The 24,788-nt window shown below is 51.9% G+C and overlaps 1 protein-coding gene across 2 annotated transcripts in view; it reads left to right on the plus strand.

Moving 5' to 3' along the window:
- The first annotated feature begins 408 nt into the window (after positions 1 to 408).
- Positions 409 to 24,788, plus strand: part of CORO2A (coronin 2A) — a 57,018-nt gene continuing 32,638 nt past the window's right edge. The window contains exon 1 of one of the 2 annotated variants that reach the window (XM_058694804.1): positions 409 to 543. The gene's annotated coding sequence lies outside the window, so the exon portion shown is untranslated. Of the gene's footprint in view, positions 544 to 565; positions 582 to 24,788 lie in introns of those variants that run through there. The other variant, XM_058694805.1, reaches the window with a different exon arrangement.

Consider the following 24,788-nt stretch of genomic DNA (forward strand, 5'->3'; position numbering starts at 1 on the left):
TCTACCAAGCGCCACCCCTGGCGGGGGGGGGGGGGGGGGGGGCTCTGTGCGCTCACTTTGCGGGCCGGTAAATTAAGTCGTCTCATCTAATTCTCAAACAGCACTCGAAGGCAGGAACAGTTACTGTTTCCATTTCACCTAGGGGGAAACGGAGGCTCGGGAGGTCGAGTCCCCTGCCCCGTGCCGTGAAGCGAGGGAGCGGTGGGTCCACCGGGCCCCAGCCTCCGCCTGGTCGCCGGGCAGCCCGCCCCAATCTCTGCGGCGTGTGCGCGCCTGTTCTGTGCGCGTGCGCGCGCCCCAAGACCAGCCCCGCGGGCCAGGAGCGCGGTCCGGAGGGTGGGGAAGGAGGGGTGCTCCCGGACCCGGGGCGCACGGGCGGGGCTAGTGCCGGGCCCCGGCCCCGCCCATCGGCCCTGCCCTCCCGGCTGCCGCGGGGGGAAAGAGGCGGCGGAGCTGCGCGTGGGGACTCGGCGGGCGGTGAGGAGCGCGGAGCCGGAGCCGGACGCCGCCGCCGCCACCGCCACCTGCGCTGCCGTCATCAAGGTAGGGCGGCCCCGCGCTGCCAGCCGTGCCTACCCGCGGTACGCGATGTGTGCGCGCTGCGCCTCCCGGCTGCAGCGCCCTGGGAGGGATGCTGGGCTGGGCGAGCCGCGGGGGACCCGGCGGGGCGCGGGGGACGAGACTTCCAGCACCTCCGCGTGAGCTTACAAAGCACCAGCCCTCTCCAGGCCTCAGTTTCCCCACTGGGATAGCGGGCGCAATGGTGGCTCCTTCCGCGCCGCGCCGTTGGGAGAGGCCGCCCTGAGGTCCAAGCTCCCGACGGCTGAAGGGCCGGGATCTGCACCGTTTGCACCCGCCCACCCCTCCCGCCCGCTGTGAGGGCCGCTCACCCTGGGTGTGGCGAGCCGGTCCCAACAGGCCTCCCTTGTGGCTTGGGTGCCCCTCTGGAACCCTGTCTGGACTCTCCCCCTCCTGACTAGGTGACCTGCAGGGCTTCAGCTTCCCCATACGGGAAACAGGAGGGGGCGACCGCCGGAGATGCCTATGGAGCCCGCCTGGGCGTGCAGGGTGGGGCGGTCAGTGTCGGCCCGCCAAGTCGGCCTTGCTGGGGGGAGGCCTCACTGGGGGGCGATGGGACCATCAGCTGCAGACTTGCCTGGTCTAGACCCATGAACCAACCTGGATTTAGAGAATGGAGTGGCACATCCTCTTCCCCTTCCATTGCCCCACCAGGTATGCTAGGGCTGGATCACGTTGGTGGGGGGGGGGGGGTGGACCTCAGAGGCGTGACAGTGCTGAGAGAGCTGTGTCTGGGTGGGGTTGAGTATGTGTATGAAGGACTGTGGCTCTAGGCTCTCCGGGTGAAAAAGATCTCTGGCCTCTGGCTCAGTGGCTCGGTAAGATCCCCTCTGGAAGGTCTTGCTTCCCCATTGCACACCTCTTATGTTGGGGATCTTACTAGCTGTAAACAGCAGGAAGCTTCTCGTCCTGCTCTGGGCTTACAGATCACATCTTACTCCTCTTCCTCCACCCTGGGCGTATCATTTGGCTTAAATCTGCTCACTTCCAGGCTGACCAGCCCCAGGCCCAGCACTCTTTCTGTTGCCAGAGCCAAAGCGCGCAAAGGCAAGAGGCAGGAGCTGAGGTGTCTGCCCCAGAGCAAGTAGTGGTCAGCCTGGGGCTTGTTCAGAACCCACCTGCATCAGGACTGGAATGTGTCCCCTGCATTCCCTGCACTTCTAGAGCACCTTTGGGTTAGCAGCTGCCTTAGAGGTCTGGAGTGAGAGGAAGGGCCAGAGAAGCCCCCCTCCAGGCCTCCCTGCCTCCAGTGCCTCTTCCCCATCTTCTCCTGTTGCCTGCCCTGACTGAAGGAGTAGTTTCTGAGAACCACGTCTGGTCTCTCTTGTCCACTTCGTGACCTGCCCCCTGCCCAAGAGCTTTCTTACTGCCAAAAGTAGGGAGAGGCTGCCTGGGCAGGTGGTGAGCTCTGTGTCATCAGAGGTATGTGAGCAGAGACTGGATGAGCACTTGCTGGAGTTGAGCTACCTTTGACTGCAAGTCTGGGATTCTCAGGCCGACTGAGAGTGACCGTGACTGTGCCTTCTGGTCATGGTGGAGCCTCACAGAACCTGGAGCTAGACCACAAATGAGTATTATTACCCCCTTGTAAAAACAGACTAAGTATATGTGCTGTCACTCGAACGTAGTTCCAATGCACACGCTTAAGTGCTACCTAAGTCTCCTCTCACCTCTAGGTATGTATGATCTGGGCTCTGTTTTCCTGCTCAGCTAGTGCAAAGAGGCACCCATTTTGGCCTGATTTAGGGGCATGGCAAATTCTGGCTATTAAAAAGTCATCCTATGCTAATAACTGAAAATGTACTGTGGAATTGTGGAATATCCAAGCAGAAAGGGATCTTAAGAGATCATCTCTCCAAACCCCCCTTTGTCTAGATAGGCATCCCCTAGCCCCAGAGGGGATGTGACTTGTCAAAGTTCACACAGCAAACTAGTAGCCAAGCCCAGGGATCCTGATTTTAAGACCAGAGTATTTGTTTATTTGTTAGGAAACGCATACCATGTATATGGTAAGTGAAAGCAGCCTGTATTTATTCCTATAGAATTAGCAAAAATAAATGCAAAAGGTTAAACCTCTTTGTGGGGATTCTCCAGCAGCATTTAATTTTGCAGGGCAATCTGGCAGCCTGTTACAAAAGTCTGTGAAAATGATCCTAACTGCCCTTTGCCCCTAGACTTCTACTTTGAGGACTTTACCCCAAGGAAGTAACTATGTAGAATGATAAATGTAATGCTGATATTTATAACAGTTTTCTTATAGTGGAGCTCTTGGTGTTTTATCTGAGGTTTAATAAACATTTCATTTGAAAAGTACAGCTTAAAAAATAGTAACGCTAAAGCTTACATTGCCGGCGTCTGGCCAACGTAAAAGCAGTGTGGTCCAGAGGAGAGACCACAAGACTAACATCAGCAGGCATAGATACCAGGATGAACTCTTCATGTACCCCACTGTGTGACCTTGAGTCAGTCCCTTTCCCTTTCTGGACCTCATTCTCCCCATCTGTGAAATGGGGTAGATTGAGGGATTGCTGAATTTCTTTCAGCTCTGACAACCTGCCTTCTGGACCTAACAGACCTCTGTAACTGAATCCTGTATTGGAACAGTGAACGTGGTGATAACCAAAGAATGTTCTAGCCTTCCTCCCCCATCATTAAATGAATCCCCTTAGAGGTAAGCAGCTAGCCTTTTCCACCCGGGACGGGGCTTAATCCAACCTTAGACTTTTATTAGTTCTGAATGGCCAGAACCTGGATTGTTTTAGAATATAGCATAGCTTTGTTTTTGTTTTCTTTGCCAGATATCAGGGGACAGAGATTTTTCCGGAGGACCAGGAGATAATGCAGCAAGATCCTCTGTTGGCTATTTTAAGTCTATAGGCTGTGACTGCTCTCCCTCAGACTGGATTGGGGGTGTTTGCAGTCCCACCTAGTATGAAGGGCCAGGAATAGGTGACTTCACTTTTTGGACAAACATTTATGGGGTACCTACTGAGTACTAGGTCTTGAGGTGCCCCCCAGAGTCCTGCAGGCTGCCATGAGAAATATATTAGGTTGAACTATGTGAAATGGCCAATATCTGCCTGCTTTTGACTTACAAGAAATGGCAATTTCATTCACTTCAGCCTAAATGGAAAAAGATATCATTGAAGAGCACTGTGCTCCCTGCCATAATTGAGAGATTGGCAGGATACCGTGGAGACTAGGAAAGTGTGATTTTGAGCTTGGAGATGTCCAGGAGGAAGGGCATGGGAACCTTGCCTTGAAGAATCAATAAGAGTAATAGCAGCTAGTATTTATTGAGTACTTACCACTGGCCTGATTCTCTCCTAAGTGGTTTATATTCATTCATTTAGTTATTCAACTGTTCTTTTATTAAGCATCTACATTGTGCTAGGTATTCTCTGGGGTGGGAGCAGGAGTCTTGATAGTAAATAAAATAGACCAAAAAATCTGTCCTAAAGAAACCTAAAATCTAATACAGAAAAAAGACACAATGAGCAAAAAGTAAAGCAGCAGGTGATAAGTGGGACAGGACAAGTAAAACACAGGAGTATGTTTCGAGTGTGTGACCGGGAATGGAAGGAGGGGGTTGCGATTTTAAGTAGGGTGGCTAGGGGGATCATTGAGAAGGTAACTTTTGGGCAAAGTCTGGAAGGAGGTGAGAAAGTGAGCTGGGCTGATTTCTGGAGGAGGAGCCATCCAGGTGGAGGGAACAGCCAGTGCAAAAGCCCTGAGGTAGCACCATGCCTGGTATGTTCATGGAAGAGCAGACTAGAACAGAGTGACAGAGAAGACAGAGGAGACTGGTAAGAGGCACCACTGATGGTCAGGTTGTGGACCCCGCCCTGTACATCAAGGAATCCTCTAAGTTTGTGAGGGGGGGGTGGGTATTGTTAAATAAATAGGCCTAAGTAAACCATAGGGGTTTAACAAGTGGGGCACAAACTCACGACCCTGAGATCAAGAGTCACGTGCTCTCCCGATGAGCCAGCCAGGTGCCCCAAGGGGGGTACTCTTTTACTCCTTTTTTCAGTTTAGAATACACAGATACAGAGACATTAAGTAGCTTGCTAAGACAGTGTCTCACAAAGGAGCTAGATCTTTTAGTAGAGGGCATTGAGGAGCCATGGGAGGCCAAGGCAAGAGCATGGCCAAATTTGAGTGTCAGTGCGATTCCTCTGGGGTACAGAGAGAAGGCTGTGGAAATAATCCAGACCCAGGGTGATGAGTTGGGCCCCGGCAGTGAACCAGTGAATGTAGGGGCAGAGGATCCGCGAGCTCAGTGCTGGGAGTGAGAAGGGGGGTCCAGCCCAGGTGAGCAGAAGGAGGAGGAGGAAGCCAGGCTGGTCCTAGGCTTATTTATGTAATAAACATTTTTTTTAAATTTTTTTTTAACGTTTTATTTATTTTTGAGACAGGGAGAGACAGAGCATGAACAGGGGAGGGTCAGAGAGAGGGAGACACAGAATCTGAAACAGGCTCCAGGCTCTGAGCAGTCAGCACAGAGCCCGATGCGGGGCTCGAACTCACGGACCGCAAGATCATGACCCGAGCCGAAGCCGGCCGCTTAACCGACTGAGCCACCCAGGCGCCCCTGTAATAAACATTTAATAGCACTTCTTATGCTCTAGGCACCATCTAAAATTTGACATACATTAACTCATTCAATCCTCAAAGCATCTTGGAGGGTAGATAGTCTCATTATTATTACTACTTTTTAAAATGGGCATATTATATTGTCAATAAAGTTAATTTACAAAGAAAGCATATTTGTTTTTTTCTATCATAAATACTTGATGGTGATGGAGAATTTAGAAAAAAAGGAAAACAGAAAATAAATTACTCATACCTTCTCTTTTCATCTCAGGTAATCAATATAAATATTTTGGTGTATTTACTTTGTCTTTTTTCTACCACTGTCCCCATTTTACAGATGAGGACACTGGGGCCCAGAGAGGCTGGGCAGTTTGCACAGAGTACGACATTTGAACCCGTGTCATCGGACTACAGTGTCCAGGGTCTTAATCACTGTGCTGTGCTACCTGGAATGTCAGTTGGGGGGTTCCACTGAGACACACACCCCTACACTCACCCCACCCCAGCATATTTCACAGATGGGGAAAGTGAGGCCCAGTGAAAGGCAGGGCCTTGCTCAGCATCTCTCACCCAGTTGGGAGCAGATATGTGAGGTCCCATTCGAATAAGAAATAGGATGCTGAGAACTTGTGCAGGGTTGATGTGACAGCTGCCTTCAGCCTGGCCTTGAGCCCAGAGCTTGCAGGGGGCTGGCAAGCGGCGTGACCCTGCCCAGAGGGAGTGCCGAGGACTGCCAGGGCAGGCCTGTGTTCCCTGAGCTCAAGACTCTCATCCCTCCAGCCGGCCCTGGATGGGAGGTGGCCAGGAGATGGGGAGGGAGAGGCTGGGGCTGTGCCAGGCCTGCAGGCCCCCTGGGAGTTGTCTCTTGTACTCTGACTGTGCATTTATTTTTGGCTCTGGTGCCAGCAAACTCCTGGGGCCGCCTGCTGCTAGGGATGCAGTCCTGGCATCCAGTCCCAGCACAGCTACCAGGTGAGCCTTGGGCCAGGGGCTTGCCCACCCCGCCCCACCTGCAAAACAGCATCATAATGGTGCCAGCTGCAGGATGAAGTGAGGTGTAGGTGGAAAGTGCGGGCACACGGAGGTGCTCAGTAGATGGCCAACCGCTGTTGCTATTTCTAAGGCTACCCCAGGGTGTTGGGTCAGGCTGGGGAATTGAGCCTGCCCCAACCAGATCCCCCTCCACGACACTCCCCTTCACACCTGGCTGAACCAGGTAAGGCCCAGCCAGCGCACGAGGAGACGGAAATGAACCTCGGGCAGTGGCTTGGAGTCCAAGATTGCAGACAGCAAAAGACGCAGTGGAACGAAAGAAGCCATACCTCTGAGGAGGGAGACCTGACCTGGCCAGTAATGTGCTCTGTAGGCAAGTCCTGACCCTTCTTTATGCCCCTTGTTCTCACCCATAAAGTGAGGAGAGTATTTCACCACCCCCCCTCCTGGAAACCCAGGAGCTGTGGGCCCTCAAAGGGGCATCTGACCTAGCCTGGGGTGAGGCTGGAGGTGGGGAAGGCTCCTGGAAGAGGTGATGTCTGAGCTGGGTTGTTAGTGGGATTAGAGTCAGCCAGACTCTGGAGGGGAGGAAAGCAAAGAAGGTCATTGGGTAAATGGCCCACCTCTCTGAGCCTCAGTCTCTTCATCTGTAAAATGGCTCAAATGTCAATACCTGCTTTGCCTAATTTTTAGGGTGGTTGTGAGGCTCAAAATTGGATAAAGAGCATGGAAGTGCTTTTGAACTATAAAATGCCCCAAGCACCTGTTCATTGTTCTTTATTGTGATGTCTGGAGCCCGCTGGGATTAGGAAGTACAGGGCCAGCATCCTTCGGGGTCTCAGAGGACATCTGGTCTGTTTTAACAGGCCTCCAGTCGAAGTCCAACAGGGACAGACAGCTTCCGTTTACCTCGCACCCCTTGATTTAAGAGCTCAAGAGTATTTCTGTACTGGGGTGTGGCTTTGCTTCCAGGAGGCCTGAGGGCAGCCGTGACCCAATCACAGCCCTTTCCCATGGAAGGGGGACAAGTATCTGCAGAAAGCCATGAGGCCATGAGCATGGGCCGGGCCTTGGGGACCTGGCTGAGGTGGACTAAGGCACCTGCCAAGGGAAGGGATGGAGGACAGGGGAGTGCCGTGAGATCACTGAGAAGAAACCCGTCCATGAGGAGGGTGGTCTGCAAGGTCACATTAACTGGAAAAGCAAGGAAGAGAACTGTGTGTGGGGACTGAGCCTGTTAGGGTTTGAATGTGGGAGAAGAATATATCTATGCACCGTGACTACGGATACAGATGGACACACATCAAGCTGGTTGATTATCACTCTCACTTTTGTCTTTTCTATATTTGAAATTTTTATGTGCTATTTGACATTCATTTCTAGAACAATTTTTCTGTATGTAATATATGTTACAATATAATGTAGATAGTATAACAGTCTGACCTCACCAGGCTGGAGGGTTTACCGAGGCACCCAAGGACTTGGATGAGGCCTGAATGACACCCCCCTGCTGGCCTTCTAGGACAGTTGAGAGCAGAGTTCCAGGGATGGCTTGATGAAGGAGTCACAGAAGAAGAAGTCTCTGGGTTAGGTTCCAGGACTCTTTGGGACAAAGACTGGGGGTTTTAGGCAGCCGTAAGCACTGTTAGGGCTGTGACCAGACTGCACAAGCCAGGGACCGCAGGCTACATCAGCAGGAGCACAGGGTCAGATCCAGAAAGGTTAGGATTCTACTGGAGTTTGGGCCACCCCCTGAGTGGGACCGGGACAGCAGGGACAGATCCGGAGGGCCAGCTGGCTAGGGAAGGGCCTATCTTCAGAGTTTGTGATGCTTCAGGGTCCCGCCTCAGTATGCCAGACCCCAGCAGACCCTTTTCCCTCAATGATGCACTTTCTTGGTCTTTGGTCCATGGGGCGCTCACACACCTTCCCGTCTCTTTGCAAAGGAAATAAAGAAACTAAGCTATTGTCATGTTTTGTTTTGTTTTTTAAATTTTTTTTTTCAACGTTTTTTATTTATTTTTTTTGGGACAGAGAGAGACAGAGCATGAACGGGGGAGGGGCAGAGAGAGAGGGAGACACAGAATCGGAAACAGGCTCCAGGCTCCGAGCCATCAGCCCAGAGCCTGACGCAGGGCTCGAACTCACGGACCGCGAGATCGTGACCTGGCTGAAGTCGGACGCTCAACCGACTGCGCCACCCAGGCGCCCCGCTATTGTCATGTTTTGTTAAATGCAGAGTACCTTCTGTTATGAGATATACCATTATTTTAAAATCCATTAAGAAAGAAAAACAGCAGACAGTTAAACTATAAATTGCATCCCAGTTTCAGAGATGTTACATGTTAAAAAACTGTGTGTCTTAGAATCAATTAGATATGACATACAGGAGGCCCCAAACTAGGCTCTTAATGTGCATATATCCATTTAATCCTGTATCAACCTCCTGGCTAGATAGTTTTGTCCTCTTTTTACAGATAAGAAGACAGGGGTCCCAGAGAGGTTAAGTGACTTTTGCAAGGTCACACAGCCACTGGGATCTGAACCCTGCTCTAACTAGACTCCATCACTTTTTCCTCATCCCACCCCACAAAGAAAAGAGTCCTGAGTCCTGGCCCTTGAGAAAAAGAAAGTGTTCACACTGCTGAGTAAACATATTCCAGTTCAGAAATGCCCCAGTGGACTGGTCATTAACGCCCAGGGCTATGAGTGATGGGGGAGTCCTAGAGGGGAAATCAGGAGATAATGGACAGGAAAGAGCTTTGAGAGCTTTTTGGCTGGTTCATTAGCCTCATCCTTGTTAAAACCATTACCAGGAAGAGTAGGTTGACCTATGGCCCACGCGCCTGGAGAAAGACCACAGAGACCTGCCCCACACAGACTATCCTAGAGTCTCACCCAGAAAGGCCCATTCGTTCGTTTCCTACAAAGTTATTTTTCAATTAACTTTTTTAAATGAGATCTTTATTCGTGTATTGGTTACTGAGTGCGAGGGATACGGAGCAGAGCAAAACAGACATAGGTATTGCCCGGGTAGGCTCACAGACCAGAGAAGATGAGCAGTAATCCTAAAGTCCCACAAAACCTGGAACAGGTGGCTGGGGGAAAAGAGAGGGTATCAAAGCTTGCTGAGCCGAGAACGTGTGTAATTCAGGGTCACTGCAGAACGCTATTCTAAGGGAAGGACTTTTGAGCTGAGATCTGAAGGATGAATACGAGTAATCAGGTGGAGGTGGGAAGGGGAGCATGCTGGACAGAAGAAACAGCCCTGAGGCTGAAGGGGGTGGACCTTTGAGGAGTTAAGAGCACTGAGTGTCTACAGCTCTGATTCCTGGGCACAGGAGGCTGGAGAGGTGGAGTGGGCCAGACCCTTTGGGTCCTGGAGTAATGGCCATGGAGTGGCATGCTCAGATTGACATCTTTGGGGGGAAAAATGATTGGTAGGTAAGACTAAGTGTGCAGGTGAGAGCAGCTGGTAGCAGTGGGAGTGGAGATAAGTGGATGGTTTAAAAGGTTTGGGAGGGGTGGCATTAGTGATGGATTTGGCTCTGAGTACAAGGAGGAGGAGGCCACACAGGCGACCCCTGGGGTCTGGCTTGCCTGGCTGCACCCTTGCCCTCACAAGACCTGGCTTGCAGAGGAAGGGCCCTGGAGAGAGAAGAGCTGCGCTGGGAAAGCCGTCACCCCATTTGGCACTTCCTGTTTGGGTTTTGTCTGTTTTTTCCCCAGCCCTAAGTAGGTATGCTGGTTTGTCCGGCACTAGAGTTGTGCTGGATAATGGGGAAAGAAGTCAGTGGGTGAAGGTTTCAGGGTGAGGGTGAGGTGATGGGCCGTGGCACCTGTGGGAGGAGAGAGGAGGAGACAGGTGGGGAGGAGGTAGAGGGGGGCCAGTGACGGGTCGTGTCTCAGGTGCAGGCTGTACGACAGTGTCCCGCATTACTGGGCACAGGAAGCAGGCATCATGGCAGATGGATGTCCCATGGCCCAGACACCATCCCGGGAGCTGGCCTTTCAGAAACGCTGGATCCAAGCTTGGTGGCAGAGTCAAGGCAGAGCCAAATGGCTTATGTCTCTCTGGAGAGCAGTCTGTGGTCCCGGGCTCTCTCCTTGGGCCTGAACCAGCACCTAACAGGGGTGCTGACGAAGGCCTGCTCACATCTGGCAGGTGACAGGAGGCTGAAGGTGGGGAGGTTGTGGCCAGCAAGGGGGCACTTGAATTAGTGACTATGGAAGCGGGTGGCACATTTTCACATGATGATAGAGTGCAGGGTATGGCCAAGAGAAGGCGTGACTGAGGACAAGGAAAGAAGGTCATTTGGAGATGACATGGTCCTTGTACAGGGGGAGACTGAGGCTGGAGAGGATCTGGGACTTGTCTGAGGTCACACAGCAAGGAAGTGGCTCTCCTGGTGTGCTGTGCTGTGGGTCCCAGATTTCAGAGGGTGGTTCCTTTCCTCGGTCTTCCACGGGGAGACTGCTGCTGAGTCTACACCCTGGGCTGGGTGTCAGGAGGCCTAGGCAGGGGGTCGTGGCCAGGCAGGAGGGAAGGTGTGCGGGGAGCCTCTGAAAGAGGGAGCAGCTAAGCTGAGCCTTGTAGCAGCTGAACGTGCAGAGAGGAGGGAGGGACTTTTTGGCAAAAGAAGCCGCACAGGCCGAGGGCTGGGGAAGGGGCGGATACTGAGCCTATTGGGGATGTAGCGAACATACGGTCCAGTTTGGCTCAATCTAGGGAATAGTATCAGGTACTGGCCAGTTGCCAAGGGCAAGGAGGTGGGAGCAGCCTGCCCTGGCAGGGAAGAGTGTTTTTTCATTGACACTGTTTAGAGTTGCAGGCATATCATGATAATAAAAAGTCAGACTTTTAGTCGGTCTTATTGTTTTTAAGTTCTCTATAGGAAATGCACCCCCTATTGTCTGCACCCAGGCCTACTGCCCTTGTGCCCCCATTTTCTCTCCCCACCTTGCCCCACCTCTCTTCTGGGTTTACCCCTCAGATCTCAGCTTTGAATGCCCAACTGAGAAGCCATTGAAGGTTTTGGAATAGGGGATGCTTCCGTCTCATGGTAGCCCAGGGGGGACTCAGCTTAGGAGAAGTCAGAGAGAGGGATTAGAAGGACAGTCTGGAGGAGGCAAGAAGGTTATGGGAGGTGGGGAGGATGAGAGTAGGGGGGAAGAGAGCCGTAGAGCAGGAGCGGGATTTCAGGCACGCCCCAGAAGGCCCAGGACCCAGATCCACAGCTGTCTGCCACCACACCAGGCCTGGGCGGGCACACCTGGGGGGCCACTGGGCTGCAGAGGCTCCAGGTCCAGGTCCTGCTGTATGCAGGGCTGTAGCTAGCAGTCAGAGGCAGAATTCTCAGGCTCCAGATCTCAGCCCCCTAAACAAAACCTTCCAGAGTGTAAGGACAGAAGTAACACCCCTCAGGGGCTACTACCCAGCCTGCAGATGTCAGCAGGACCTCATGGGGTACCCAAACAGCAGTCCGTGAGCTGGGTTTGATGGGTCCCATTTCACAGATGCAGAACCAAGGCTTCAGAGCGAGACAGAGTAACTCCTGGAACCGTGGCCTGCCGACAGCAACATGTCCCTCCGTTGTGCCAGCATTTGTGACTTTGCTGGGACGCACTCCACCCTCAGAGCCAGCAAGTGATTCATGCCACAGGGGACACAGCTGCAGAGGGCTGAGAGGTGCAGGGACCTGCGAACGGCCCAGTAAGAGGCTGGACTGTGGCCAGGACAGGGAAGCATCCAGTGTCAGCATCTAGAACTAGAGGTTTGCGTTCTCTCTGGGATCTGCTACTGACCAGCCAGGTGACCTTGGACAAGTTACATCCCTTCCAGAATCCTTGTATCTTCATCTGAAAAGTGAGGTTAGACCAGATGATCTCTACCGTCCTATGCGGCCTGAAAATCCTCTCTGATAGTTTCCCCAGCTTCTGTTCTGGTGGCCTCCAAAGTGAGGTGTGCATGCTCATTGGGGTGCAGGAAAAAAATAATATCTGACGGGAAAATCATTCAGCTTTGCTCATGTTTCCCAGGTTTACACCTGCTGACGCCACTCAGGGTGTCAGCCTCATGCCTCATGTCTCCAGAAGTCTCGGGAGAGAGGGGGAGAGCCCTCTAAGAAAGGATGACCCCTACTCTTTGATTTGTTTTCGGCAGTTTATTACAATTAATTTAACCTGGTTAATGAATCCAGGTTAATCCAGACTAATTAATCCAGATTGGATTTATGGATTATACTAACCAGTTTTAACTAAACGAATCCTCACAAAATGGACAAGTGGTTTTACAAGATTCCCATCTGAACAGTGGGTTGGTTGGTGGTGGTTCTAATAATACCAGTAAGAGCTGACAAGAGGTTAACCCTTGGGTTTCCAGCAAGATTCCATCGACAGCCACAGATAAGGGGAAAAAAAACAATGACAAGCTAATCAAGTCTGATGAGAAGTCAGCCCAAGGTGTTTTTAAATTTGAGGGACATTATTTGAAATTTGCAGTCACTCTGATTAATGATGAATCTTGCTGGGGCGCCTGGGTGGCTCAGTCGGTTAAGCGTCCGACTTCAGCTCAGGTCACGATCTCGCGGTCCGTGAGTTCGAGCCCCGTGTCGGGCTCTGGGCTGATGGCTCAGAGCCTGGAGCCTGCTTCTGATTCTGTGTCTCCCTCTCTCTCTGCCCCTCCCCCGTTCATGCTCTGTCTCTCTCTGTCTCAAAAATAAAAAACGTTAAAAAAAAAAAAAAGAAAGAAATACAGACCTGATTTAAAAAAAAAAAAAAATGATGAATCTTGCTTCATGTGTATGTTGTGCCTCACAGCTCCCAATGGTAGTTACTCGTGTATAATATAAAATATTGGCAGGGGTGGGGACTCATTTTTTTTTCTCTTTGAAAGGAGCATATGATTAAAAAAAAAAAAAAAGTCCCCCTGCTCTAACCTCCTGGTCCTTTTCTATGCAGCTGCCACTTCTAACAAACCACCACATTTGTGATCAAACTTTGTTCAAGTGAGGTGTGATTTCTCCGTTTTTCTACCCGTTCCCAGGGCAGCCACCCCATGGCTACCTTTGAGCCCACAGATGCCAGCACAGGGTCTGTCTCCAGCTGGAGACATGGAAAATGTAGGGTGAGTCGATGTGCCCCGATTTACCTTTCCCACTGTGGGGCTGTTGCCGTGTTAACCTTTCTAGCAGCAAAGACTTGGGGGTCTGTCTTCTCTCCTGAACCTAAGGAGCCCCATCTTTCTTAGCCTAAACCACACACTGGAGGAATATAGCCCACGTTCCAAAAGTCTGACCTCCAAGAGGGTCCAGCTAGGGTGAATGACCCCCCAGCTTCACAATTAGATTTTTCTTCCCCTGTCATCCTTGGAATTTGTCCCTCTGAGGACAGCAACACAGATAAGAAAGAAAATATTTGGTGCGGTATCCAGACACAGGATCAAAGGAAACTTTGTTTCATGTTTTAGAGGACTCTCCTGGGCTCAGGTGCCAGAAATCTGAATCCCATTCCTGGTTCTTCCCTGTATGGATGGCCCTGGGCAAGCTGACTCAGTTTCTCTTTCTGCACCCCATGAGTTCTTGGGGTCTGGCCAGTGCTGCTATTCTAAGAAGTGAATCTGGGATCTTTGGGGGGACCTGCTCTTCTGAGTGTTTCTCAGCCCCCATCTGGAGGATTTGAGTACAGTCTGGGCTCCGAGCTGGGTGAGAGATGGAGAGCTCCCCACTGGAGCATAACGGGGAGGTGACCAAAATGGGGAGTAGTTAGGAAACTTAGCCACACAAAAACCTCCCCAACCTGAGTAGAACCATCCCAGAGGCACGTGGTCAGGGGCCTCAGATCTCTGAAGGGTTGGCATGGGGCAAAGGCAAAGGATGTGGTTGGTGGGGCTCAAGGGATGGAAGAGGGCAGTAGGGGAAATTGTGGATTTCCTCTTTGTAGAAGGAGGAAGTGTAACAAACAGTTGAGTTGCTCTGTCCCCGGAAGGAGTGAGCTTTCCATCACTAGAATGGTACAAGCCGGGACCCTCAGACTTTTCAGACAGAGTGGTGTGGAAAGGGAGACAGAGCTGGGCTGGATGCCCACCTGGGTCCCTGACACTGGGCAGTCTTGAAATACTTCATCTGTTTTTTGCCCCAAATGTAATAAAATCATTTGAGAGAGGGAGTTAGTGTGCCTGGCTAAGAATTAGATTAGATAAGAATTAGAGCTTTAGACTCTAAATCAGCACGAAGCGGGTGGCAGAGGGACACAAGGCTTTCTCTGTTTCCAGACTGTGAAGATCTAATACTTAAATCTTTAAGTATTGCCACTTAGAGGAGAAAGAAAGGACACGGACACTTTGTGTTTCTGGTTTAGTCTGTAAGTCCTGTTCACCTTATTCATTTTTGCTAAAGGTTCATTTCAATCCCTCAATACAGTCAAATACCTTAGAACAGTGCCCAGCTCACAGTGAGTACTCAGTAGAAGTTGCTATTATTGCTTATTTTGAATTTATCTTGAACTTGCCATGTGCCAGGCAGTGTTCTAAGTACTTGTCAGGTATGAACTCATTTCCTATTACCATCCCGCTTCGTGATGACAAAACCTGAGGCCTGGAGAGGTTGATGAGCCTGCCCAAGGTGTCCCAACTGGGTGTGTGGTGAGGCCTGTGTTCGAGCCCAGTAGGTGGTCCCCGACCGTGTCTGTCACCATCCCTGCTGCCTCTCTGTGTAGTCACATCGTGCAATAAAGAAACAAAACACCTTTGCCTCCACTCCCCCTGCAGAGCCTCCCCAAGGCCTCAGGAGGGTGACAAGCAGGGACACACATTCCCATTGCACAGACAAGCACCAGGGCCCAGAGAGGGACAACGACGTGAGTGGGGTCACACGGCAAATGAGGGCAGAGCATCCTGGAGCGGGGCCCCTGGTCTCAGAATGTCTGTGTACCTTCCCTGCACAGAGCGGAGCTCCCAGCTGAAACCGGAGGGAGTCCCGGTTGCAGGCACTGCTCCCACAAGGATTTTTCCTTCACCAGGAGCAGCTGGAGCTGACTCCACAGAGGGACAGTGAGCAGGAGGGAAGTGGATGGCAAGAGCCGCCCCTCTGCCCGGGGAATGGTCCTCCGGGCCCTTCTTGAGAGCACCTGGGAGAGCCATGAGGCACCCTACAGCACCCCTTCTGCCCTGAGTGGCCAGGAGTGAAAGAATGTGACCTCCACTGGGGCAGGAGGACCAGCCCCACCCCCCCACTCCCGTCAGGGAAGGTGTAGCAGAAGCAGAGGTGGAGCTGGCCAAAGGTGCACCGAGAGCCGGGCCGTGATACCTAGGTGCTGCTGGCTCTCTTCTTCCTTTTTCACTGTGGCAGAATATGCATAGCGTAAAATTTGCCATCGTAACCGTCTTCAGTTCTGTGACATGGAGCACATTCACACTGTTGTACAACCAGCACCACGAGGATTTTTGGTTTTATTTTTAATTTTTTTAATGTCTATTTATTTTTGAGAGGGAGAGAGACAGAGAGCGAGCGGGGGGGAGGGGCAGAGAGAGAGGGAGACACAGAATCCGAAGCGGGGTCCAGGCTCTGAGCTGTCAGCACCGGGCCCCACGCGGGGCTCGAACTCACAAACCGCGAGATCATGACCTGAGCCGAAGTCGGACGCTTAACTGACTGAGCCACCCTGGAGTCCCTGGTTTTTAAATTTTGACGTCACAATAGCCTAATGTATTCTTTGACGGTTTTGCTGACACGTATTAATGAAAAGTGTGCGTTAGGTGCTAAAATTATCATACTTGACAAAAAGGACCGTGTGTAGGAGCTTCCCCCATGCCAGGCATGGCTTTGAGGCATTTTAAATTAATAAATTCATTGAATCTTTGCAATTTCCCTATAAGTTAGGTTCTGTTACTGACCCCAGTTTACAGATGAGAAGACAGAGAGGTTTAGTATCTATCCCCAAATCCCTCCCTGGCTCTTGTCTGGGCCCTCTGGTCGCTACCATTTATTGAGGACTCACTGTGTGCAAGGCTCACTGCTCTGTTCAGCCTTGGCCCCATTTCATAGCAACCTGACAAAGAGGTAAGTGCCTGTGTGGTTCCAAGATACACAGAAAGCAAGTCTGGGTTTATATCTGGGTCTCTGACTCAGAAGCCTGTGTCTTGACCAGCAGGCCTCAGTGCCTGCTGTTGAGACAGTGAAGCTGTCATCATAATACCCGCCTGGTTCTTGAGTGCTGACCTCAGCCCATGTTTGTATATTGAGAATATGTGAGCGGTAGAAAGCCAAGAATCACAGCCCCAAGTGGCCCTGAGCTAGGAAGTGGTTGTGTGTTCATGGAATCTTTGTGTATTTGTGTAACCTCAGAAAATTGCTCTGAGCTGAGCACAGCTTGTTGCATCCATGAGATGGGGGTACTTCTCCCCACCCTCAGGCGGATGTAAATTCTGCCTCCCCCGCAAGGTGGAAATGAATTGAGCAGTGAAAGGGAAGGACTGTGCAGATCGTTGAGCAGGGTTGTAGAGCGGTGGCTCTCAGAGTGGTCCCCGGACCAGCTGCATCATTGTCACCTGGGAAATGGTTAGAAATGCAGGTTCTCAGGCTCCACTGCCGAATTGCTAAATCAGAAACTCTAGGATGGGCACAGCAGTCTGGAAGTTAATCAGCCTTCCAGGTGATTCTGATGAACTCTCAGGTGGAGACCCACTGCTAGACATCATCCCGCAAAGTGTAAATTGAGATACTGTCACCAGTCCCCACAGAGAGTTTGTCTTGGGCCAGAAGCACGTCTTCAGCCTGGGATGCTGACATCTTTCCTGTCCCCTTCACCCTCACTCCTGTGCTCCCTGGCCCACAGGCCCAGTCTGAACAAATGATTGGGGGGAGCTCAGGGAGGCTGGAAACGGGGAGACGGTGGCCTCACGGTCCTCTCCTGGCCACTGTTGCAGCCAGTACCTAAAGAATTGATTAAAGCTGAGCGTTTATCCCCACGTTAATAAGCAGGGGAGGGAGAAGCAGGAAGGAATTGCCCAATGTGTGCGGCTCCAATGTGTGTGGCTGAGCTGGGAAATGGAGTCCTGGGCTGTCCCGGCATGTGCAGGAAACAGGCAGCCCCTCAGTCATATCTGGAGACTCCTAGAACAGCGAAGTGGGTTGAGGGAAGAAAGGAAGCTATCTCCTGAGGTAAAACCCCAGCTGCTGAGATGTGGCCTCCTGGCTCCACTGCTGAATCAAATTGCTAAGACCTGGGGAGGCAGAGCCGAGTTTGACTCCTGGCCAGCAAATCGGTGGCTCTGCACGCTCCCCTAATCAGGCATGATCTTCTCCTCCCTCCCCCCCCCCCCCCGCCTCAGAATGAGAGAGAGAACACAAGCAGGGGAGAGGCAGAAAGAGAGGAAGAGAGAGAATCCCAAGCAGACTCAACGCTGACAGCACAGGATTCGAACCCAGGAACATGAGGTCATGTCCTGAGCTGAAACCAAGAGTCAGACGCTTCACCGACTGAGCCACCCAGGCGCCTCCTCCCGAGTCTCAGAACCATCACCCTCTTCCTCTTCACCGTGTTCCACAGCCCCTCCAGCCAACTGGAGCCGGGCGGGAAATAAAACCCACTTCACACACTTACTTCTTCCTTAGACACAAGCCCAAAGTGGAGGAAAGAAAATACTTTCTCCAGCCAAACATTCTAACTACCTAATAGGAGGAGCTAAATACACAGCACCTCTCACCTCACCACACCCCTGGTTACAAACTTTGACATCTTCCCGTGGTCTCAAGGGCCAAGTCCTTGAGCCGGTATTCAGAGCCCTTGCTGGCACCTTGCTGGCCTGGCCCCCACTGCCCCCTTGTGCTTGCCCAGACGCCGGCCAGACTCCACCTTTGTGGTTGCCACGCCACACACCCCCTTCCACCTGGAATGCCCTCCCTTCACTCTGGGCTCAGCTCACTTTACTCAGCCTTTGAGACTGGCCTCAAACCGACCTGCCCAGAGGCCCTCACCGACTCCTGGGATTTCCACCTCCCTGCTGCAGCCTGCTCAGTCCCATTCACCCTGAATTGTGCTCGCTGGTTGCATGTCGGCCTCTCCCATCAACCTGAGCCCTGAGGGGCAGAAGCCCCTGCCAGGGATATCCTTGCCTTCTCCCACACAGTGCCCAGCACAGGTCAGGCTTCGGGAGGGCCCCAGTAATGCAGGTTGAAGTCACCCTTCAGGCCCCAGGCCCCTGCCACAGGGCAGGTGGGAGCTGACTGGTGGGCCAGAGGCGAGAGCCAGTGACAATAGAATGCAGGCCCCCTGGCAGGTGCCATCCCAGAACTTGGACTATAGGGCTTCTGCTCACTGTGGAACCCTGAGCCAGGCACTCTCCCTGTCTGGGCCTCAGTGTCCCTCTCTGTCCAAAGACAAATTCAGAAGCTTTGCTGGGGAATGGATGGTGAGGAGGAAGTAGAGACTCCAGATTTTCAACCTCCTGAAGGTGGGTTTAGAAAGTCCCCAGTGACCCTTGTCCCTTGAAACTCTCAGATAAGGAGATTGTGGGGCAATAAATCTGCATGGAGTTTTGGTCTGGGCCTGATTTGGGGGAATAAATAGGAAGAAGCTGTGTTCTTTGTCTCCAGAGGAGCCAGGCAAGAAGGGTACCAGGCTGAAACTAAGGACTGGGACAGCTGATAGGCCCTAGCTGATAGGTGACAGCTCTGTCACCCTCACAGTCCTGCCTGGGCTTTGGTGTGTGTGGACTGGAGAGCCCTCAGCAGACCGTCCTCACAGACGGGCAAGGTAGGAATATTACCTGCCTGAGAAAACAAAACCCGAGAGGGGATGAGATCTGCTCAAGGTCATGGAGTAAATTGGCATCAGAATCAAGATTCTCCAACCCGACCAGCATGCCTGCTATGAAAGTGACAGGCCCAGCCCCCTCCCCCAAATGCCGAGAGAGGGTTCAGGAGAGGCTGGTGGCATAAGTGGAAGCTGGCCCAGGAGCCAGGTCGGTCTCCCCCTGGGTGCCTGCTTGTGGAATCTGACCTGAGTGTGGGCAAAGCAGAGGGGAAGACCCTTCGGACTTGGCGGTCTGATGGGTGAGTGGCTGGATGAATGGATGGAGAAAAGTAGGAAGAAACACAGGCAGCAGGACCAGAGAACGGAAGAGGGCAACCATAGCCGAGCTCTTAGTTGGTACTTGACGTTTGCAAGATAGTTTGCAGCCATTATCTCATTTAATCCTTGGCAAGACTCTGAGGTAGATATTAGGGTACCCTTTTACAGATGCAGATGCTGAGGCCCAGAGACAAGGGGAGGTCCAGGATTTCAACCTGATTCTTCTCTTTGCCTGCCCTGGGCAGCCTCACAGGAGAGAGAGCGCTCCTCCCTGGTGGTGGTACCATTTGAACTGGGCCCAGGAAGTGGGAGTGAGAGGAAGGGCATCCTAGGAGCCCAGCTAAGTGCCAACCATGCGCTTACCTGGGCTGATTAAGTTCGAGGCAGAGCGAAGGGGGCATGATCAAAAATGGCACGTCTGGGAAAACACTATGCTTTGAGGGGAGAGCAGATAAACCAGTTTGGCTAAAGGGTGAGTCTGTGGAGATGAGGAGAAGCAAGCAGATGTGGAGATGAGGGGAGGCAGTGGAGGCAGAATGTGGGGCCCCACAACCCTAGTCCAGCAGAGAGCTTTCTCCTAAGGACAGAGAGGACCTAAGGTGGGCCTTAGGGGAAATGACAGTGTCAGAGTGAGGGCAGGAAAGGAGCCCTGGGCTGGGGTGGGGGAGAAATGGAGTCGCCCAGAGAAAAGGCTGCCCATGCTTTGCGAGGCTTGAGGGAGGGGGAGAACAGCTGGGGGCCGTGGGGCAGGGGAGGGGAGGCCATTTCAGGAGGTGGCCTGCCTCTCTTCGGTGCCAGGGACCTGGCTCTGGGGAGTGTCAGCTGTCAGGAGGAGGGGCTCCTTCGGGCCTAATCTTATCAGGAGGAGAGAGGCATTTTCTTGGTTCTCTCTCTGACTCAATCTGTATTTCCTGGGGCCTGTGGGGAGCCGTCCGTGCTGGACTAGAAGGACCGGAGACCTGGAGGAAGGGAGATGGGGGCAGAGGAGGGTACGCATGGCAGAGAGAACGTGGAGGTAGGACTGTTTTTACTTCTAGCTGCAGGAACCTCTGCCTTCACTGCTGAAACGACCCCGGAGGAAGTCTGGTGGGGGGTTTCCCTGAAGCGGTGTCCCCAGTATCCTGTGTGGCCTATGTTAATGGAGAGAACCAAGGGCTGCCCCTGTCTTCCCTTCCACCCCTACCGAGAGCCTCCCCCCCTCCGCCACCCGCCACCTCAGCAAGCGGCTGAGCTAGGCGGCTGGTTTCCACCCCAAGAGTCCTGCCACAGAGACGCACACATACACTCGTCGGGTTCTTCTTGACCAAGATGGATTATTGGTTAGCTTTTCATGGGTGCTTGTCTGTTCCCTCCATCAACGTGGTGAGCACTGGGGATGAGAACTCTATGCCTCGCGTCTGTTTTGCACTTTCTGGTTTGGGATTTTTACTTAGATCCCCCAAATGTTGGGCCTTCAACACGTACCTATCACATACTAAATCAAATCTTAGTGTCCTGTAAACATTGGGACCACAACAGTATTTTTTTTTTAATGTTTATCTATTTATTCTTTAGAGAGGTGGGGGAAGGGAGAGAGAGAGAGAGGGCTCCAGGCTCTGTGCTGTCAGCACAGAGTCCTATGCGGGGCTCAGACCCATGAATGGCGAGATCATGACCTGAGCTGAAGTCGGACGCTCAATTGGCTGAGCCACCCAGGCGCCCCAAGGGACCACAACAGTCTTAACAGCAAATGTGTAGAGCACTCAGTACGCACCCAACATCACTCCATGTGCTGTGTGGATTCTCTCATTTAATCGTCTGGACAGCCCTGTGAAAGAGTGTGGATCCAGGCCTAAACAGCTTGGCTTCAAATTCCAGCTCAGCCGCCTGCTAGCTGTGTGATTTTGGACAAGTTGCTTTGCCTCTCTGAGCCCCCAGTTGTCTCATCTGTAAAAATGGGGGGATAATAGTACTTGCCGTAAGGATTAAGTTAGTACGTAGAACATACTTCATACATAGTAAGCAAGTAAGTAAGTTAACTATTATCTATTACTGTGCCTGATTTTACTGGTGAGGAAATAGATACATTAAGTTAGCCTGCCCAAAGTCACACAGGTGTGGTGTACATGATCTGTCAATACACTGTTAATTGAGTACCCAGTAGCCACATGTGGCTATTGAGCAGTTGAAATGTTGGTAATGTGATTGAGGAGGTGCATTTTATATTTTTTTGTGTGTGTTTATTTATTTTTGATAGAGAGAGCTGAGCATGAGCAGGGGAGGGGCAGAGAGAGAGAGGGAGACACCGAGGCTCCAGGCTCTGAACTGTCAGCACAGAGCCCAATGCGGGGCTGGAACTCACGTACTGTGAGATCATGACCTGAGTGGAAGTCGGACGCTTAACCCACTGAACCACCCAGGCGCCCCTCTTTTAATCATTTTGACTTTAATTTAGAAGCCACGAGACCCCCGTGTTGGACAGAACTGGTGCAGAGGTCCCACACCCAGTGATCCGATGTAAATGATTCTCATGTGCATTTGAGGTCACAGTCCACAGCCCTGTGCTTTACCAGTTTAAGATCGTGCCGTGTCCTGTCTTCCTGCTCTCAGCCATTTCCTCAAGAGGTGTAAACATGTGGAGAGCAGTGACAGAACTGCCCAGCCCTCGCTGCCCCGTCTCAATCCCAACACGGGGCCTGGCCCAGAATAAGCACTAAGCCAATAGCGAGTGGAGATTGCTGATTGAATTAAACCAGGTTCACCTCCCTTTACAAACCTCGTATTTTTCTGCTTTGAAATGTTCTATGCTCTGGTTCAGGATGTTGGGCTCTTTAGGAAATTGGTTCTAGAGCCTTCTCTTCCACACAGCAAATTGCCAGAGTCAAGGTTATGAGTGACTTAGAATAGAATCATTGCATGTGGGACACCTGGGTGGCTCAGTTGCTTAAGCATCGGACTCTTGATCTCAGCTCAGGCCTTGCTCTCGGGGTCCGTAAGTTCAAACCCCACATCGGGCTCCACACTGGACATCGAGCCTACTTAAAAAAAAAAAAAGAAAAATCATCGCATGTGAATCAGATAATGGTTCTCTGGAGATCTCTGTGGTTGGTGGGGGGTGGGGGTGACCAACTTGTCCCCATTTGCCTGGGACTTTCCTTATTTTAGCACTGAAAGTCCTGCATTGGGGATATGCCCCTGTCCCATACCCTACACCTTAGGCAAACCAGGACAGGGGGTCCCCCAAGTTCTGTGGAGAGCAACAAGGCCTCTTCTTGCTCTGAAGAAAGGGAAGAAAACTAAGCCTGCGAAGTGAGACCCTGAGGCTCCACGTCCCTGCGTCCCAACCTTTCACTGCAGACCCTGTTACTGGCCTGTGGAAGACGAAAATAGACACTTTGTGCCAAGGAATGACAAGTACAACAGGGCGTGGCCTCAGACAAGCAGAAATGACTGTGGATAAAATTCTCACTAGCAGGAAGTCGCCAAGACCTGTGGTTTCTTCTTTCTGCCTGGTGGGAAGGACGCCTCCAGGTGAATGGCTGGTTAAGCAGAGACCTATGTCAGCCACAGGGGCCTTGACCTCAGCTGGGCCTTGTTTCCAGAACCAGATATCCCACTTCTGGGGTGGGTCACAGGCCCTGATGAGGATTCAGGACAAAAGAGAATGGTTTCCAGGCAAGTTTGGAGCCAAGGTCAGGATCAGGACAAGCCCTATGATGGGTAATAGTTGGTCAAAGATTGGAGTCAAGATGAGGGACCCGCCCATAATCAGCTGTGTGTTGTGTTAACTCTTGGTCTTTATAGATCACCTTCAAATAGAGTGTTCTTTACTCTTACAGTAATCTTTTCAGTTTTTAAACCGAAGAAACTGTGGTTCTAATTCCCCTCTATTAACTGCACTGATATAAATATGGTGGTTTAGACCTTCTCCCAAGGCAATAGGGGGGCAGCTCACTGGCCACAAGGTCAGGTTTTAAGAGAAAGAAAGTAAAACTCCAAATATTGGATGTGGAACCCCAAACTTACAAAGGGACAAGGGTAGCCAGCAGCACCAGACTCCTACCCACCTCCGACGGCTAAAACCAAATTAGATAATTTCATTCTTTCCCTGAGGCCAGGAACAGACAATTAATGAATAATCTATTATGCTGGTTCGTACCACACCCAGTTTGGGTTTGGTTTCATTCACCCTGCAGCTTACCCTCGTCCTGTAATGATGCAGGGCTGGGCTGCGAAGACAGGCCTTTGGGGGCAGGCGGGACAGTCTCTGTCTGTGTGTGTCTCTCCATCTCTTTCTCTACACGTCAGAGAGGAGCATGTGGCAGGAAGAGGGACCCCTGGGTCAAGCCTTGGCTTCTGCTTCCCGCCTCCACTGCCCCTATTAATATGATCTTGGTCAAATCGCTTCCCTGGCACCTCAGTTTTGCCCTCATCGAATGAAACAACTATCTCCACTTACCTGCAGGAGAGCTGCAAGGGATGGGGCAGGGAGCAAGCCATTCCACTGTCAGGCATTAAGAAGTAAACTCAGTGGGACGTTAAACCCAGAGATGACTAAATCTTTTGGTAGAGGGGGCAGGGAATTCGGAGTCCACAAAGCCTAATCCCATGGCTAAACACGCATGGGATAGCAGCAGCAGCGGAAGTGATGCCACCCCGGCTATGTGCCCCAGCGGGCTGGCCGGCCACACCTAAGAAGGCATGCTGCGACTTTGATGTGGGCCCAGCCTGGCACCAGGCAGGATGGGACTGGTGGCATGGGATAAATCTGGCTCAGATCAGCCGTTCTGGCCCAGCCCATGGGTGAGGGCCCTTGCAGTGCTGAGGGCCCGCTACAGGCTGCATTTCCAGGCAAGTGCCTGCTTGTGGGGGAAATGAGCGGGGGAAACTCTCGCTCTCTGAATTGCTGAGTCCTTAGATTCACGCATGCACAGATACACACATCCAGGCACAGATGCAATTGAATACCCAAAGAGACGCACACATGCGTGCACAGGAGTACGCGGGCACATAGGATGAACGCAGTGCTCACGCACAGACATGCACACCCAGTGCATACACATTTGCACAAAGTTCACCCACATATATGTGTGCACATGCCCATCCCGTGGGCACAGAGAGAGAGATGGCCTGCCTGGTTTGGCCCCATCCCCCACTTCTCTAAGTTTCCTTCCATGACAACAGATCTGGAAGAAACTTGGCAGTGGAGATAAGGTGCTGGGCGGGGTAGGGCGGGGTAGAGTGGGGAGAGGTGTTGGGGGCAGAGGGACAGAAGGTCGCTGACACAGAGTTTTAGTTTTCTGTCACTGTTTCACAGCAGCTGGCTTCATCAATGGAGGCAAACAGCCCTCTTTTCAAAAGGTGTCCACGTAGCTTCCTGAGCCATGTTTTAGTTAGTTAGTTTGTTTTTTTTTAAATTTTGGTGGGGAGGTGTGCAGAAGGAGAGAGAAAGAGAATCTTAAGTAGGTGACACGGGGCTTGAACTCATGACCGTGAGATCATAACCTGAGCTGAAATCAAGAGTCATATGCTCAACTTACTGAGCCACCCAGGCACCCCTGTTTTACTTT

This window comes from Neofelis nebulosa, chromosome 12 (assembly GCF_028018385.1).
Source record: "Neofelis nebulosa isolate mNeoNeb1 chromosome 12, mNeoNeb1.pri, whole genome shotgun sequence".
Taxonomy (NCBI): domain Eukaryota; kingdom Metazoa; phylum Chordata; class Mammalia; order Carnivora; family Felidae; genus Neofelis; species Neofelis nebulosa.